This window comes from Triticum aestivum, chromosome 3A, assembly GCF_018294505.1.
Source record: "Triticum aestivum cultivar Chinese Spring chromosome 3A, IWGSC CS RefSeq v2.1, whole genome shotgun sequence".
Classification (NCBI taxonomy): domain Eukaryota; kingdom Viridiplantae; phylum Streptophyta; class Magnoliopsida; order Poales; family Poaceae; genus Triticum; species Triticum aestivum.
Window position 1 is genome coordinate 734,660,475 of NC_057800.1, and position 9,089 is coordinate 734,669,563.

General features: G+C 42.2%; 1 long non-coding RNA gene across 3 annotated transcripts; it reads right to left on the reverse strand.

The window, feature by feature from the left end:
* Positions 1-936: 936 nt before the first annotated feature.
* On the reverse strand, positions 937-3,689 carry LOC123059568 (uncharacterized). 3 transcript variants are annotated; one of them, XR_006427480.1, is made up of 6 exons: positions 3,358-3,689; positions 2,937-3,167; positions 2,384-2,554; positions 2,136-2,228; positions 1,769-1,986; positions 937-1,137 (listed from the first exon to the last, which is right to left on the reverse strand). It is a non-coding gene; the product is annotated as an uncharacterized lncRNA (long non-coding RNA). The 3 variants fall into 3 exon arrangements; XR_006427478.1 differs by having other exon boundaries at positions 2,937-3,211; XR_006427479.1 differs by having other exon boundaries at positions 2,384-2,571; positions 2,937-3,211.
* Positions 3,690-9,089: the final 5,400 nt, after the last annotated feature.

Genomic DNA, 9,089 nt, shown 5'->3' on the forward strand with positions numbered 1-9,089 from the left:
CCCCTGGGGGTAGGCCTATATAAAACCCCCAGGGCACCCATGCAGGGGGATCCTTTTTCAGTAGTTCTAGAGACCACATCGAGAGGAGAGGCAGGCTAGCCTTGCCCTTCTTCATCCTTTCACCGAACAGCTCAAGGAACCTCTTGTAGCTACTTGTTGATCTAGTGACCATGCGGAGACCCCGCAGAGCAGCAGTAGGGGTGTTATCTCCACGGAGAGCCCTGAAGCTGGGTAAGATCCGCCGGCGTGCATGTCTTCGCCTTATCCCGTTTCCAGGCACCGGCGATGTTTTATTGGCTCCCACAATGATAAGCCACCCGTTGGCATATGTCGCACCAACCACCCGACAGGGCTACTCCTCTCCTCCGGTCGCTGGGAAGGCTCGATCGGGATTGGGCGAGTGTATAAATCGTACTGGAATTGATGCGGTCTCGATCCCATCCCCCGCCCCGTCTTCAATGGATGGAATCGGCCGCACCGGCTGCTCCTCTCCTCCGCCCCCTGGGATCGACCGGCGATCTTGTTCCCCTCAGGCTCGATCGGATCGGGATTGGGTGAGTGGATAAACAGGACTGGATTCAAGAGTGGATGGACCGGTCGCTCGTAGGCCTACCTCCATTTGGGCTGTCGGCTGGCCTAAGGCCCAATGCAGCAGAAGCGTCCGTTTCGGCTTGTGGAGCAACAGCCCACAGGACAGCTGGGCCAGATTAGCCACACCGTGAAACAGATTGCTTTAAACATTAAATCTAACGGACATGAACTCCCAGATCAATCAAAGGGACGGCCGAAAACCCAAATAGCTGTGAGGGCAGGGATTATGTACGGTTATAATTGTTACTAGATCATGGATGGCGCGCGTTGCTGCGCCCATCCATTTCTTTGATATAATGATAGGAATTATGTAAACATGTGGTCACATGAAAGATGGAGTTTAGTTTGCATGAACATGTTCCTTGAGGGTGTTCTGTGTTTTATAAGTCATTTCAAAATGTTTGAAACAAAAATGCTAAAGCATTGAAACTGGATATCAATACCAGGTACAATACTAAGACTACTTATGCCCACCAGATGAAGGCACTTGAAGAAAGAGAAGTAGAAACATCATTAGAGGTCTTGGCTCAAACCCACTTCATCGTCCTAAGAAAGCAAAGTTAGGACATCAGCCAAATATTATAGAGTTTCAAACATCACAAGTGACATATGATATAAAAACAAATATAATAATAATGCTTCACTGATAAAAAATATGAAAATTAAATAGTTGAGATTCATTTCATGGGGTATTGAATAGTTTGAGAAAACTTTAAGGGAGAGAACAGAGATATTCCAGTGATGCTTCTTCTTTCCATGACGTTATTTCCAAAGGATTTTATCAACCCACAAAATAGTAATCCCACGGTAACTTATATGGCATCCCAAGAACAAAATAATCTATGAATGCCAATGACAGAATGAACTATGCTAGACCTAAATGAGAAAATTATGAATTAACTACATCAACTCCAAAATTAAAAAATATGCAAAGAAAGTCATTCATATATTCATTCAGTAACAATCATCTGCAGCCTAGTCGGACTTACGTCAAACAACTTGCGTACACAAATTTAAAAGCTGCAAAAATTGAACTGCAGCGGCACAAATTGTTGAATATAAATCTGAATGGCTATCGGTTCAATATGAAGTGGGAAATCCTTTCTGTCGATGCCCTTCAAATTCTTAAGATTAAGTGAATTACATTAGAGAAAATAGGATACGGGAATTTATGTACCTTGCTATGCTGATGCTAAGGATAGATGAGATGCCTCGTTTGATGACTTCCCAAGGGCTTCCAAGGGCGGAGACCAATCATGATGTAGTTTGTGAGATATATATTAAGGTCACCATACATGTTCAGCAACGGAGTTTCAACAGGCGGCGAGCTCATCGACTGCGCTCAGTGCTCGCGGCGTGCAGCCTGCGCTTGTTGTTGGCCTAATAGTAAAAGACCTTACCAAAGAAGAGAAAAAACTTTATAGAACGGAGATGTAGCTCACACCTAATAACTAAGGTATGTGTCGGCCTTGCCACTCTCCTACAGACTACATTATACAGTGGTCAAGAAATTCATCTTCGATTAGCACTCCATGTTAACTAACCTGATTGCCATTGCAAATAGTCAACCCATCAATATCTCTTCAAATAAAATTCCAGAACCAGCCTTGAATAGTCCCCAAACAATATACCATAACCTGCAGCAAAAAGAGAAAAGATAAAACAGATTTAGGACGAGTAGGACTGATTAGATGGAAAAGGTAACGGGGAGGAAAAAAATATGCAGATAGCAGCCTGGTTTAGAAGGCCAGTTGACATGGTATTGAGGGACGGACATAGCTCATATACATACCAGAGCAAAATTGTACCGCACCTCCACCATCCGTCACCATCGCTCCCTCGACTGCCATTAATTGATATATACAAAACAAGCGAGCACTTTACTCCTCGCTTGAAAAACGGCGGATGAACTTCCCTGCATCGGCCGGTGAGATCTTCTCCGCATCGATTGGCGAGCCCCACACTGTATGCACAAGTGATCTGAGCAATCGTGGGGCATAAAACCATGGACAGTAAAACATGCAAGGATTAGGTATGGGGTAATTATCTGCTCAAAAGCCATATGGGATTATGAGTTGCTGAAGTAAAATATAAAAAAAATCGATTAACAGTCTCAAAGATATGCCCATGTCAATTGATCACAACCAGCATATATATCACCTGTATGCACTATGCACAAGGGATTGAGAGGAAATCAGCAAATGCAATTATTTGGTAGAAGAAGGAATCGTACATGAACTGGAAGGAAGTACAGGGGACCTAGTCGCCTAGCCGAGCATTGTGCTGAAGGATGTTTTGTTGCCGGAGTGGAAAGGATGTGGGAAGAGTTGTAGGGGAGGACGTACTTGTACCGTGAGGCAGCGGAAAGGATAGGACATCCCCTGCCATGAATTTGTGCAGAGTAACCGTATAATGACTGCGGCCTTCAAATATGAGCAGAGCAGTTTCGATCAGATGAAGCGTCGGCTTGCAACACCCGCATCCCTCCATTTCCCCCTTGCTGCGATGGATTGCCCCCGCGTCGAATTGGATCGAGCGCCCCCCGCCTCGGCTAGATCATGCGCGTAGGCTGGATCCTGAGTAAACTTAAAATTGTTTTAGTCCTGCGTATCAATCGATCCTGCAAACACAACAGGAACACAATTTTGGAACAAAAAGAGATCCCAGTCATCTGTCTTTATCGAGCAATCTTCAGATCGGAGGAACCAAATGAACCAGGAGGAAGAAGATAGGAGCGGAAAGAACACACAGTGGAATTGTTTATACCACAGATTCGCATGAGCAGAAGGGCCGAACCAATAGCCACTGCTGTGAATTGATGAAATGATGGCGAATGTTGAGCAAACCAATAACACCACGCCGCCACCAGACAATCAATCCAAGAAGGCCACTCAGATGGCTGAGGAACAGGAGCGTGAGTGCAGCCACTGCCATCTCCATCGCGTGGTGTCTTCTGTTGGGGAAGGCGGAGGGCGAGAGTGGGGGCGGATGGAGAGGAGCCGCCGCCGGGCAAGTCGCCACCACGGTGTCTGAATCGTGGACACGAAACCAAGGGCGTGGGTGGGAGGCGAGGAAGAACACGGCCGAGGAGGAGGTCCCTGTCCCTTCGTGGATCGTGGTCCAGCTGATGGGCCTTGATTTCCCTTTGCTGCTTGCTAGAAGGGCTACCTGGCCCAATCAACCAGAGGCATCAAAAAAAGCCATCGGAGTAGCTGCCCCCAGGACAACAGGCCCAGTTAGCAGGAAAGTTGCGTTTCACGTGCATCCAACGGACGAAAATGGCCAGATCGGGACAATGGACGGCTGAGAAAACTGATGGCGTGAGAGGGCTCAGTTTAGGCTCAGTTTTACTGTCCTTAATGAGGGCAGGGATTAAATATGGTTATACTGTTTCTAATAATAATGGACCAGTTCGCTCACCCACGAGTCGCGAGAGATGTCTGGCATTAAGCGAGATGGTAGCAGCTGTTGCTGGATTTTATTCATCTCCTGTAGCAACTGCGCCGGCCCATTTAAGATTTTATTCATCTCCTGTAGCAACTGCGCCAGCCCATTTAATAAACGAAATATGTATTTGGCAACCCTGTGCCTGATTGTAAAAACGACCATATGAACTGAGAACGCTTCGATCGTGATCACGCGGCTGCTAGCGATCTGCACAGGAGAAGAAGGAAAACGGAAAACTGACAGGAGCCTTATCTCCTCGCTCGCACCTATTTCCTCTCCTGCCCAGCTCCGCCGTCGCCACACACCCATCTCCTCCCCTGCTCCCGGCCGGCGCCGTCCCGCCCCCATCTCCTCCCGGGCTTCTGCCGTGCCGCGACGGCTAATCTGGTGCACAACCGCCGTCAGCCACCTGTCGTACGACCGCCGCGTCCATGCCCACCGCCGCTGCTCTCTATCCGCAACCTCCCACCATCTCCTCGACTCCACAAGTCATCGTCGGGCCAACCCCGCGCGTCGTGTGCCTCCGCCACCCCATCCGCCACCTCTGACCACCGCCGCCGCTCATCAAATGGATGATCCACCGTCGCCGCCTACTACATCGACAGGTGAGCTTATGGTGAGTGCCTTCTTTGACCATTCCGAGGAAAGTTTCCACTGGCGCAATCATCCTCTTTTCTCTCTCAATTTTGTTCAAACAATATAGCATTGAATCAGTTACTATGGAAATTGAAAAATTCCTTCTCTGAAGTCCTAGTTTGATGGACAGAAGTCTTCAAAAATTCCAAATTGTCATCTATTTTTGCCGTGGTATGAGTGCCCTCAACTTGTTTGTAATTATACCTATGAGACTGAATAAATTATTTTCAATTGTATGTGTATGTGACAGGTTCCTGATCATGGTGCCATAATTGCGCTCATCCTCTATGGGGTCCATCAGAACTGAAGTGCATTGCTCGATCAACCCATTTAGTTGCTATTCTTAAATTGTGTGATATGTGGTAATCGAATGTACATCACCAATGGCCTGAGATTGACATCGACGTGTACCGTTTCAGCTACATATCATGAAAGGGCCTCAAGACCTTCCGAAAGCTGCACAAACATGGCGTCATCGATCTTGGGGCTGACCATTCAGGTACTTGCGTTTCCTTCTGTTCTTGGCCTTGAGACCAGTTGACATGAGGAGTATTTTGTTCCGAGGAAGTATAAAGTCTGAACCTTATAACTTACAGTGTCAGCTTGGTCACTTCTAGTGGGTTAGCATGATAACGATCACTTTGCTAACCTGTCTAACTCATTTTATTTTTTAGCATAGTAATTCAATTACTTCCACCTGATAATTCATATTGATTTAGCTTGATAAATTATATCGTGCCAACAGTTTAACTCGAACCGCTTTGAATACTTATTCTTTTTTATTTTAACCAGATAACTTATGAAACTTCAGCCTGATAACTTGTGATGTATCAAAATGTTTAACTCTAACTGGTTTGAACACTCATGTTTTAACTTCAACTTGATGACTTATGCGGCTTGAACCTGATAATTTATAGTATGTCGGCCTGAATAAATTCTAGCGTGTCAACATGGTAAGAATCACTTTGTTAGCCTATTTAACTCATTTTATTTTTTTCAACATGGTAACTTGAATTTTTTTTGATTGATAATCCATATTGTTTTAGCCTGATAATTTACACCGTGTCAGCATTTTTAATCCGATCTGATTTGAACAGTTTTTTTACTTTCAACCCGATAATTATGCAAACTGAGCATGATAACAATATGTCAGCTTGATAACTTTGAAGGTCACCACATTTAACTCACACTTTGTCAACATGTTGAACTCATTCTATTTTTTGGCATGGTAACTTCATTTTAGCATGATAATTTATGATGTGTCAGCACAATAACTTGTATTTGTTTTGGCTGATAACGTTGTATTGTTTTGACTTGATAAACCACATTTCTCTTTATCTTATCAGATGGCGGAGAGCCTCATTAACACGGGCTTCTCCAACCGCCGGATGGCCATCCCCCAGCATTCCTTCATGCTCATTGTAGTCACCCGCTCCGAGTCGCTCAACCTTAGGGCGGCCATCGGCGCCACCAAGCTCGCCAGCACGCTCGTCTTGCTAGACGGCGCCATGGTGATCACCTTCTACATAGGTGTGGTCTTCAACTTCATCCAGGTCACCGTGCAGCGCAACCTCGCCGGCTAGACCATCTCCAGCAAGTTCCAGATCATCACTTTCATGTACTCCGTAAGAAACCAACCAACCTCATGCTTTTGAATTGCTTTCTACATTATGCACAACATGGCTTGCCGCTGATCGACTTTGATTGATTTTACCTGAATTCGGGTTGTGGTCGCGTCTGGCATGTCCTTTGTGATGATGCATTCCTTCGTGATGCTGACATGGTGCATCGACCCATGACCTAGCCTCTTCAGTGGGAAATTCTGACCATGCTAACCAGGTCAGCTACATCATGCTTGTGCTAAGATTGACCAATCCATGTGGTTGTTCATTCATGGAACTAGTGAAGCAAAAAACAAAATCGCAGAAGACCCAAAACTCATGGAATCGACCCATAGATTATATAAAAATAGCATGTGGTTGTTGAAAAACATACTCTGGATAACTTATATAAAAATAGCATGGTAATATATGAGCAACATACTTGATAACTTAGGTCAAACACCACGGTAACTTTGTCCAAGGAGGGGAACAAGTTGTTGAAAAACATAGTCACAGTAACCTATGTGAAAATAGCACAGTAATTTATGAACCGATACCCGATAACATACATACAAACACCACGGTAACTTTGAATAGTGGAAAAATGTTATTAAAAATATACCCTTGGTATCTTTTGTGAAAATAACATGATAATATATGAACCATATACCTGATAACTTAGGTACAAATACCATGGTAAATTTGACCAAGAAGGGGAAAAAGTTCTTGAAAAACATACTCCTAATAACTTATGTGAAAATAACACGATAATGTATGAACCGTAAACCCGATAAGTACGTATAAACACCGTGAGAACTTCGAGCAAGGAGGGGGAAAAGTTATTGAAAAATGTACCCCCAGTAAATTATGTGAAAATAGCACGGTAATACATGAGCCGCATACCCGATAAGTTACTTACAAACACCATGGTAAATTTGATCAAAGGGGAAAATATTAAAAAAAACATACCCCGGTTACTTATGTGAAAATAGCACGATAATATACGAACCACATACCTGATAACTTACATAAGACACCGCATTAAATTTAACCAAGGGTGAAAAGGTTGTTGAAAATAACCCCTCATTAACTTCTATGTAAATAACATGGTAATATACGACGAACATAGTTGATAACTTAGGTGAAAATATTGTGGTAATTTGCATCTGAAAAGGAGGGAAGAGGATGATCGGGTTTGTGAACCATGTGAACCGGCGTGAAACGTGCAGAAAAAATGATGGAACTAGGGCGTATAGTCCTGAAACCTAGACAAGTGAGGCCACTGGTTTGGATTTTCAGTTATCGATCGCTGTCTTTTTTTTTCAATCTCGTCTCAGGAAGATACAATTTCCATGTAACTCTTGTAGAATCAGCAAAGGGAGCTAGATCAGCTGGTTGTTGTTGTTACATTTAGTATGGTAGGTTGTGGTTTCGATCCTCTTGTAAGGCCTGTGTTTTTCTTTTTTTTTAAACTGCAGATAGTTCGGGTGCAGCGACCTAGAAAACCGGGGAGAGCACGCAACCTCGTGTGCGGGGAGGAGAAAATCGGATCGAAGGAGGGGGTTCGTTCGGGAGGTGCGGTACTTTTTGCAATCTGCCACATGGTTGACAGTTATCACATTCCATAAACGAAAAGGTAGAGAAAAAGCGAGCACAAGCGGGGTTTGAACCTGGGTCTCTTGGATGGGAGCTAGCGACGCTAGCTACAACCATTGGGCCCCTAAAAAAACTACAGCCATTGGGTCTGGTTCGTGATTAATGGTAGGGCACGACCTCCTTTAATGTAAAAGAGCCGATTTTCTTCACCGTTCCTTGGTTTTATTAATTTTGTGCAGTTTTTTATTTTATTTTCTTTTTCTTCTCTGATTTTTTTCCTTTCCATCATTTCTGCATTTTTTCTTTGTTTATTATTTTTCATTTGCTATTTTGTTTTTTTGGATTTTCTTTGTTTCTTTCGTTGTTCATTCAAAAAATTGGTACATATAATTTTTTTTCTAATACACATTTAGAATTTTTTCAATACAAATTTAACATTTTTAATATATGGTCAAAATTGTTCCCTTACACATTTTAAACATTTTTCAAATTTTTCATTAAAAAATTCATATACGAGCTTAATTTTTTTTGTCAACATTTTTTCAATGCTTGATTAACAATTTTCATACAAAAAGATTAACATTTTCAATACATGGTCAACATTTGCTCTATACACGATTAACATTTTCCAAATGTTTGATTCACATTATTTAAAGGTGTGTTTAATTTTTTTAAGATACTTGATTAACATTTTTATATACATGATCAATTTTTTTTCAGTCTTTTAATATATGGTCCACATTTTTCCTATACATATTTAACATTTCCCAAATGTTTGACAAACATTTTTCAACTACTTGTTCAACATTTTTCCTAATTCTTGATTAATTTTTATATATACATGATAAAAAATCATCATTTTTAATACATAATCAACAATTTCCTATACATGTTCAACATTTGATGAATGCTTGGTTAACATTTTTCAAATACTTGTTCAATATTTCCCGATTGCTTGATTAACATTTTTTCAAATGCTTGTTCAAAAAATTTCAAATACTTGTTCAACTTTTTCTGAATGCTTGATTAACAGTTTTTAAAACTTTTTCAACATTTTAAATGTTCTTTGTAGAATTGTTTTTGCAATATATATATTTAGGATATTTTAATGTACAAAAAAGTGCAAAATAAAGTTAAAAAATGAAAACAAAAACGTAAAAACAGAAAAAGTGGTCTCCTGCGCGCATGGGCCGGTCCATCTCGCTCACCCTCTTCAAC